Consider the following 10277-nt stretch of genomic DNA (forward strand, 5'->3'; position numbering starts at 1 on the left):
TTTATGGGAGAGAGACACGCTCCGCTGTAGCATATGGACAAATATGTCCTTAGGCTCTACTCATAGTATTCATGGCGAAGTTTCTTCTTCGTTAAATTGTTATATGGTTGGAATTGGAAAATGCTACATGTAGTAACTCTAAAATGTCTTGGATAATTTGATACTTGGCAATTGTTGTGCTCATGTTTAAGCTCTTGCATCATATACTTTGCACCCATTAATGAAGAAATACTTAGAGCTTGCTAATTTGGTTTGCATATTTGGTTTCTCTAGAGTCTAGATAACATCTAGTATTGAGTTTTGAACAACAAGGAAGACGGTATGGAGTCTTATAATTTTTACCATATGTCTTTTATGTGAGTTTTGCTGTACCGTTCATCCTTGTGTTTGTTTCAAATAACCTTGCTAGCCTAAACCTTGTATCGAGAGGGAATACTTCTCATGCATCCAAAATACTTGAGCCAACCACTATGCCATTTGTGTCCACCATACCTACCTACTACATGGTATTTATCCGCCATTCCAAAGTAAATTGCTTGAGTGCTACCTTTAAAATTCCATCATTCACCTTTACAATATATAGCTCATGGGACAAATAGCTTAAAAACTATTGTGGTATTGAATATGTACTTATGCACTTTATCTCTTATTAAGTTGCTTGTTGTGCGATAACCATGCTTCAGGGACGCCATCAACTATTCTTTGTTGAATATCATGTGAGTTGCTATGCATGTCCGTCTTGTCTGAAGTAAGAGAGATCTACCACCTTCATGGTTGGAGCATGCATATTGTTAGAGAAGAACTTTGGGCCGCTAACTAAAGCCATGATTCATGGTGGAGTCTTGGACATATATCCTCAATCTCATATGAGAATAATAATTGTTGCCACATGCTTATGCATTAAAGAGGAGTCCATTATCTGTTGTCCATGTTGTCCCGGTATGGATGTCTAAGTTGAGAATAATCAAAAGCGAGAAATCCAAAATGCGAGCTTTCTCCTTAGACCTTTGTACGGGCGGCATGGAGGTACCCCATTGTGACACTTGGTCAAAACATGTGCATTGCAAAGATCCGGTAGTCCAAGTTAATTAGGACAAGGTGCGGGCACTATTAGTATACTATGCATGAGACTTGCAACTTGTAAGATATAATGTACATAACTCATATGCTTTATTACTACCGTTGACAAAATTGTTTCATGTTTTCAAAATAAAAGCTCTAGCACAAATATAGCAATCGATGCTTTCCTCTTTGAAGGACCATTTTTTTTACTTTTATGTTGAGTCAGTTCACCTATCTCTCTCCACCTCAAGAAGCAAACACTTGTGTGAACTGTGCATTGATTCCTACATATTTGCATATTGTACTTGTTATATTACTCTATGTTGAAAATTATCCATGAGATATACATGTTACAAGTTGAAAGCAACCGCTGAAACTTAATCTTCCTTTGTGTTGCTTCAATGCCTTTACTTTGATTTATTGCTTTATGAGTTAACTCTTATGCAAGACTTATTAATACTTGTCTTGAAGTACTATTCATGAAAAGTCTTTGCTATATGATTCACTTGTTTACTCATGTCATTACCATTGTTTTGATCGTTGCATCCACTACATATGTTTACAAATAGTATGATCAAGGTTATGATGGCATATCACTTCAGAAATTATCTTTGTTATCGTTTTACCTGCTCGGGACGAGCGAGAACTAAGCTTGGGGATGCTTGATACGTCTCCGACGTATCGATAATTTCTTATGTTCTATGCCATATTATTGATGATACCTACATGTTTTATGCACACTTTATGTCATATTCGTGCATTTTACGGAACTAACCTATTAACAAGATGCCGAAGTGCCGGTTCTGTTTTCTGCTGTTTTTGGTTTCAGAAATCCTAGTAACGAAATATTCTCGGAATTGGACGAAACGAAGACCCGGGGCCTATTTTTCCACGGAGCTTCCGGAAGACCGAAGAGCATACGAAGTGGGGCCACGAGGTGGCGACACCACAAGGCGGCGCGGCCAAGGAGGGCCCGCGCCGCCCTATGGTGTGGGCCCCTCGTCGGGCCCCCGACTCTGCCCTTCCGCCTACTTAAAGCCTCCGTCGCGAAACCCCCGAGGCGAAAAACCACGATACGGAAAACCTTGCGAGACGCCGCCGCCGATCCCATCTCGGGGGATTACGGAGATCTCCTCCGGCACCCTGCCGGAGAGGGGATTCATCTCCCGGAGGACTCTACACCGCCATGGTCGCCTCCGGAGTGATGAGTGAGTAGTTCACCCCTGGACTATGGGTCCATAGCGGTAGCTAGATGGTTGTATTCTCCTCATTGTGCTTCATTGTTGGATCTTGTGAGCTGCCTAACATGATCAAGATCATCTATCTGTAATACTCTATGTTGTGTTTGTCGGGATCCGATGGATAGAGAATACCATGTCATGTTAATTATCAAGTTATTACATATGTGTTGTTTATGATCTTGCATGCTCTCCGTTACTAGTAGAGGCTCTGGCCAAGTTTTTGCTTTTAACTCCAAGAGGGAGTATTTATGCTCGATAGTGGGTTCATGCCTGCATTGACACCTGGGACGGTGACGAGAAAGTTCTAAGGTTGTGTTGTGCTTGTTGCCACTAGGGATAAAACATTGGCGCTATGTCCGAGGATGTAGTTGTTGATTACATTACGCACCATACTTAATGCAATTGTCCGTTGTTAGCAACTTAATACTTGGAGGGGGTTCGGATGATAACTCTGAAGGTGGACTTTTTAGGCATAGATGCGAGTTGGATGGCGGTCTATGTACTTTGTCGTAATGCCCAATTAAATCTCACTATACTTATCATGTCATGTATGTGCATTGTTATGCCCTCTCTATTTGTCAATTGCCCGACTGTAATTTGTTCACCCAACATGCTTTTATCTTATGGGAGAGACACCTCTAGTGAACTGTGGACCCCGGTCCATTCTTTAATACTGAAATACAAATCTACTACAATACTTGTTTTTACTATTTTCTCTGCAAACAATCATCTTCCACACAATACGGTTAATCCTTTGTTACAGCAAGCCGGTGAGATTGACAACCTCACTGTTTCGTTGGGGCAAAGTACTTTGGTTGTGTTGTGCAGGTTCCACGTTGGCGCCGGAATCCCTGGTGTTGCGCCGCACTACATCCCGCCGCCATCAACCTTCAACGTGCTTCTTGGCTCCTCCTGGTTCGATAAACCTTGGTTTCTTTCTGAGGGAAAACTTGCTGCTGTGCGCATCATACCTTCCTCTTGGGGTTGCCCAACGAACGTGTGAAATACACGCCATCAAGGCTCAGAGGATTCTACAACAGTTTTATGTTTCTTCTTCTTTTTCTTAGAAGGAGCACTAGTTTCAGTTCGTTGAGAATCTTGTTCAACTCTTTTGGGATGCCCCTCGGGATATAGAGGATCCTGGGTAGAAACACCGCCTCTAGTTGTTACTTCATAAGCATGTTTCTCCTTAGAACTATTTTTTAACAAGTCATTTTGCGCTTTAGTGATTTGATCAATTTGAGTTTGAACCATATGAAAATGTTTAACAAGCATCTTAACATCATTGGAGGTTCTCTCCACAATACCATGCAATTCACTAATAGCTCGAGAATTTTCCATTAAATGATTCTTTACTCTCATATTAAAATTATTTTGCTTAACAATATAATTATCAAACTCATCTAAGCATTGTGCAGGAGGTTTTGAATACGGAATATCTTCCCTAGTAAAGCGTTGAAGAGAGTGTACCTCAACCATGGATGAAGGGGGAGTTATCTTACATAAATCTTCTATGGGAGGTAAATTCTTCACATCTTCGGATTTAATACCCTTCTCTTTAAGAGATTTCTTGGCTTCCCTCATATCTTCATCATTTAATTTAATCATACCCCTCTTCTTCAATATTGGTGTCGGGGTTGGTTCGGGTGTAGTCCAATCATCATGATTTACGCCTATTCTAGCCAATAATTCTTCGAGCGTCGTCCGGAGTTCTTTTCTCGAAAACACAACCAGCACAACTATCCAGGTATGCCCTAGACTCAATGGTTAGTCCACTATAAAATATATCAAGTAAATCATGCTTTTCCAAATCATGTCCAGGCCGAGCTCCAATAAGAGAGCAAAATCTCGCCCAAGCCTCAGGCAATTTCTCTCCATCTTCCTGGTCAAAATTATAAATTCTCTGCAAAGCAATATGTTGAGCACTAGCAGGAAAGTATTTCCGAAAGAAAACATCAAGCAAATCACTTGGACTATCAATAGAATCAGGAGGCAAACTATTATACCAAGTTTTAGCATCATCCTTTAATGAGAAAGGAAAAAATTTAGCAACGAAATAAGTACGCTTCTTGATATCATCAGAAAACAAGCTACTCAAAGTTGAAAGCTCATTCATGTGTTCTACAGCCACTTTCTTTTTCGAGTACCACAAAAAGGTGTTTTCTCAACAATAGATATATGAGATAAATCAAGAGAAAAATCATAATCCTTATCCTTTATGTTTATAGGAGATGTGGCAAATTTAGGATCATGAGACAGTTTATATCTAACAGTATGTTGTGCAAGAAGCTTTTTAATATTACTTGTACCAGTAGTAGCATTGCATTTATCAATGAAATCATCATCAAGTTCTACATAATCTTCATCAAGATCATCACTAGAGTATTCAACGAGACTCGGGTGAATTAACGAGTGTAGCAGCATTTTCATTAGGAGTTTCAGTATTTTCAATTTGTCTAGACCTAGAAATTGTAGCATCTAGAAAAGATCCTAATGAACCATCATTATCAAGAACAGCAGAAGCATCATCAAAATTATAAGAAGAATTTTCAGATTCAGCGGAAGTACCAGCATTTGAAGCTTGTGGTGGTGAAACAAGTTTACTTATCACAGATGGTGAATCAAGAGCAGCAGAGGTACTCAGAGTTGTACCTTTTCTTGTAGTGGATGGTAATATGGCGACTTTAGTATCGCGAGGTTTACCCATGATGGAGAATTTGCAGCACAATATCAATCCAAGTGAACTTGCAAATAAAGCTATGCTCCCCGGCAACAGCGCCAGAAAATAGTCTTGATGACCCACAAGTATAGGTGATCGCAACAGTCTTCGAGGGAAGTAAAACCCAATTTATTGATTCAACACAAGGGGAGCCAAAGAATATTTGTAAGCCTTAACATCGGAGTTGTCAATTCAGCTGCACCTGGAAACAGACTTGCTCACAAGATTTTATCAGTAGTAACAGTTTTATAGCAGTAGCAGTAGTGAAATATCAGCAGCAGTGTAACAAAGACAGCAGTAGTGATTATAGTAAACAGGAGGATTAAAATAATGTAGGCACAGGGATGGATGAACGGGCGTTGCATGGATGAGAGAAACTCATGTAACAATCAAGGTAGGGCATTTGCAGATAGTAATAAAACGGTATCCAAGTACTAATCAATCAATATGCATGTGTTCCATATTTAGTCGTACGTGCTCGCAATGAGAAACTTGCACAACATCTTTTGTCCTACCAGCCGGTGGCAGCCGGGCCTCTAGGGAATCTCTCGGAAATTAAGGTACTCCTTTTAATAGAGCACCGGAGCAAAGCATTAACACTCCGTGAACACATGTGATCCTCATATCACCGCCTTCCCCTCCGGTTGTCCCAATTTCTGTCACTTTGGGGCCTTGGGTTCCGGACAGCAATATGTGTATACAACTTGCAGGTAAGATCATAAAACAATGCATATCATCATGAAACAATAACATGTTCAGATCTGAGATCATGGCACTCGGGCCCTAGTGACAAGCATTAAGCATAACAAGTTGCAACAATATCATAAAAGTACCAATTACGGACACTAGGCACTATGCCCTAACAATCTTATGTTATTACATGACCAATCTCATCCAATCCCTACCATCCCCTTCAACCTACAGCGGGGGAATTACTCACACATGGATGGGGGAAACATGGCTGGTCGATGGAGAGGCGTCGGTGGTGATGATGGCGATGATCTCCTCCGATTCCCCGTCCCGACGGAGTGCCAGAACGGAGTTTCTGGTCCCGAGACGGAGTTTCGCAATGGCGGCGGTGTTCTGGATGTCTTCTGGCGATTTCGTCTAACCCCCCGTGCGTTTTAGGTCGAAGACGTTAAGTAGTCCAGAGGGGGGCGTCGGAGGCTGGCCGAGGCGGCCACACCATAAGGCGGCGCGCCCCCCTCCTAGGCCGCGCCGGCCTATGGCCTGGAGGCCGTGGGCCTCCCCCTGGCCTGCCCTTCTGGCTCCGTGAGTCTTCTGGGAAAATAGGCCCTTCGACATTAATTCCGGGGATTTTCCTGAAAGTTGAGTTTCTGCACAAAAACGAGACACCAGGGCAATTCTGCTGAAAACAACGTTAGTCCGTGTTAGTTGTATCCAAAATACACAAATTAGAGGCAAAACAATAGCCAAAGTGTTCGGGAAAGTAGATACGTTTTGGACGTATCGGTTATCAGCACCCATCAGTTCACCAAGGTTGGTTGCCTCCAAAACATAGGATCCATCCTTCTTTACCGACGATTTCTCACTCCTTCTTCCCCTCTTCTGCTTCCTATCCACCGTTTCATCTCCCCTATGACCGACACTAACGGACGATCAATCGACTCCCCTTCTTGGTGCGACGCTCCACGCTTACCCAAGATGGAGTCCGCGTCAGTCATGGAGGTATCTCCTGCCGAGAACACTAAAGAGCTGAGGCCTTTAAATGGCGGAATCATCTCCTCGCTTCCTAGCCTAGCAAGGAAGCTAGCACTTGGGTATGCTGGGTACATGGCGAGAGGGAGCGGAGCTTCAACAACCAGATTCTGCTGCACACCACCTCCATTGGTCCGGCCAACACCACAGGTACGCCCCGACCGTGTCGCTGACTTCTTTTGGCTTCTACCATTGCTGGGAGTTTCCTCCACACACACAAGAGGAAGGTTCAAAAGATTTATTTTAGACGACAATTCATAATCCACCTCGGCCGACCCCTCCTTCTCACCGTCATCAAAACCATCCCAGGCATCCAACCTTGCTAGTATGTGGTCTCCTGTGTGTCTAAAAATTCTGCTATTCCTTCTCCGATCCACTGGTACTCCAAGAGTTGCAGAGGTTGCATCACTTGTGGAAAAGTTCAGACCCATCCCATCCTAACAGAAGGCTAGCCCTGTGGAGGGCCATACGCTTGTCTTCGTTCAATCTACCGGACTGGCAAACACCTTAACCGGGCGTCATACTCCAGAGATGGAATGCCAATGCACCTCTTCTCACATTCAGTATCATCGTGCCCAATGAAGCTGCACCAAAAGCAGAAGTAAGGCACCCTTTCATAACAGAGCAGAAAGGTGCTTGTATCATTGTCCTCCTTCCCTTTCACATGGGTAGTAATTGACTGGCGAAGACGTCGGTCAATTGGGATCTCTACCCGCACCTGCAGGAAATCATATGTACTTCTTCCCTCCACATCCAAATCTGCCTCCAAATATTTTCCCGGCTTGTTTCCAATTAGCATAGGCGTTCCCTTATTCTGACGATTCCATGGCATGTCATACACCTGTACCCATAGTGGTACCAAATTCAGTACAGTTTCTGACGGTCTCATCTCCCCTTGTACCTTGGTTACGAGTAATGGGTAGCCTCTGTATATCCGTTGACCGCCCTGCGAGACGAAATTGAAATATCCTTCAGAGAATAGGGTGAGCTTGAACCAATTCTTCCCCAGCGGGCTGAAATTGACGCATGCGCGCAGCCTCCAGACTTTGACATTGAAGTGGGATGTCATGTCTTCAAGGTCAGGCCTCCGCTGGCTGATGTATCTCCCAAGTAAACTCCAGCACTGCTGAATCTCCGGCGGCTGTTCCTCCACCTCCCCCTCCTATTCGAGAATATCGCCGTCTTCCATGTCCAACTCGCCGCCCAAGAAACCCTCCAGATCCTCTAAACCCTCCTTTAGTGCCGAGTGCCACCGTTCTCTGGACCCTCATGGCTAAACACTGGAGAACTCCCCTGGCCCCGCAGAGAGACGGATGTAGTCCCTACTAAAAACGGGTGGGTAGGTGCCTCACCAGCTCCCCCTTGATTACCCCCATTACGAGCAGGATCCATCACCCGAAACCTTGCAAAACTTGGATCTACACCAGGATCGTGGCCGCAAAGAGGATTTCCGTAGGTCTTCTTCTTCTCGTATTGGATTTTCTTTACCACGAGATCGCCTTTTATACCTCCACGGGCTGGAACTTCGTTACTGCCCCAACCTAACGGAGGTCGTACTCCGCTTAGACTCTCCCTCGTGGCCGACCTGGACTCCACGCTGCCCCCAGAGACAAAATTACCACGAAGACTCATGATGCTCCCGAGATGGCAGGGTGGCAGCGCGCAATCGCCCGCTCTTCGCCAAACCCTAACCCTTGCTCGTAGTAGGATCAGACTGCTTAGTTTTAAAGAATATCGCCGTCTTCCATGTCCAATTCTGCTCTGGAAAAAAATGTAATTTGTTGTTCTCTGAAAAAAAGACATGGTGCTCCAAAAAGGATATGTTGTGAAACTTACTTGAGCACCAATATTGCGGACTAAGAATGTCATTTCATCATGAAAGTTTGCATGCGAACATCTAAAAAAAAGTTAGGTGCCTAAATTCAGAGTTTCTTCTAACTATGTTGCAATTTTTAAAATTTAATAATGTTCAGATGGTTGCATGTGAGATTGGGAGCAGAACTGAATTTCAGCAACTAAGAAAAGTTTTCGTAGCGCCATTACCCAAGGTAGAGGATTGAATTAATTAGATCGATATGTGTTGTTCCATGAGAAAAAAAAAGTGGAAATGAGAACTCGGAGTTGTGAAATTGTGCCTTTTGAGATAACTCATGTACATATTTTTTTTTACAAATCAGTTATTTCGGATAGCATTTTTTTCAAAAGAACCAAATATACAATTAAAATTCATTAATGTCCAACCAAATTATGAGAAATTTTGGACTCTAATGTAATTTATTTGAATTCTTACGTACCTCAAAACCCGAATATATTGGTAACCACCTAAGTGATTAAAGCATTCGAAATTTTAGTCAAAATGAGAGGTGTGGTTTTGACAGCATAAGGGAGACTTCACTTTTTTTTTCTTTGAGAGCTTCACATGGAGAGCTGTCTTTAATGGGGCCGACAAGAACGACGTGTGGTTGGAATCGTTTGCTAGCCGAACGACCGCAGCGATCTATATCAGGAACAACGGAGGAATATAAATCCTTTTGCCCTATGTAGTTGAAAAAAAAGAGTCTATACTACAAGCTGCCTGCTAGGTACACAAATCTTACAAAATAAATGTGTTCATGAAATTGCTAGGGCGCCCAATGCTTGACGACTGCCGATTCGAACGTCCCAACCCACTTCCAAACAAACACACACGGCCCCTGACCACACTCCCGATGGCTTGAGAAACCTCCGTGAGGAAGGGAGAATAACCAACGATGAAGTCTGAAGAGGGGTGCGCCGACCACTATCGACTCCACCGCCAACGATTATGGGCTTGTAGTACGAGCTCCCCCATGTCATGCAACGACCACAGTTGTTGCGCTATCATCGCACGACATGTACGAACCCCCTCACGCCACTACCACACGCACCGGAGTTGTGGTCCACTCATACCAAGATCAGATCTGGATGCCAGACAACACTACCGGAGCCCTTCATCATGCACCCTCCACGCTGCCACTGCACGCCTCCCTCGTGCCGCCGGTATGCTCCGTCCGGACCGCTATGATCTCTGGCCTAGGCTGAAAACCCCCAACACATAACCAACGCGCCGCGAGTCACCCCGTCTCCGTCGTCAGGCGCACGTGATGCGTATGATGGTTTCCTCTGATGGAGGTTAGGGAGTGGGAGGGTGGAGGGGGGCGACGGTGGAAGACTCCCCCATGCCGCCACGGAGAGAAACACAGAGGGTGAGTTTAATGGTAAGAATGGAAATGATAACGGGCACTTATATGTAATCATGAGCATGCTTTTAAATTGAGGCTTTATTAGGTATATCAAATATTTTAAAATTTGAGTAATTTATGTTTCCATTTTAGACAAAAGAATGCAGCATCCATTTGAAATGACTAGAATCCATCCAAATTTGAGGAACTCTAGGTTTTCATTTTCTTTTGTTTGAATCCATATGTACGTAACGAAATGCTTTCATGGATGGACAAGTATTTCGGTACCTACCAAACTGATTAAAGCTCTCGAAATTTTTGTGGAAATGGAAAGTG

This window comes from Lolium rigidum, chromosome 1 (genome assembly GCF_022539505.1).
Source record: "Lolium rigidum isolate FL_2022 chromosome 1, APGP_CSIRO_Lrig_0.1, whole genome shotgun sequence".
NCBI lineage: Eukaryota > Viridiplantae > Streptophyta > Magnoliopsida > Poales > Poaceae > Lolium > Lolium rigidum.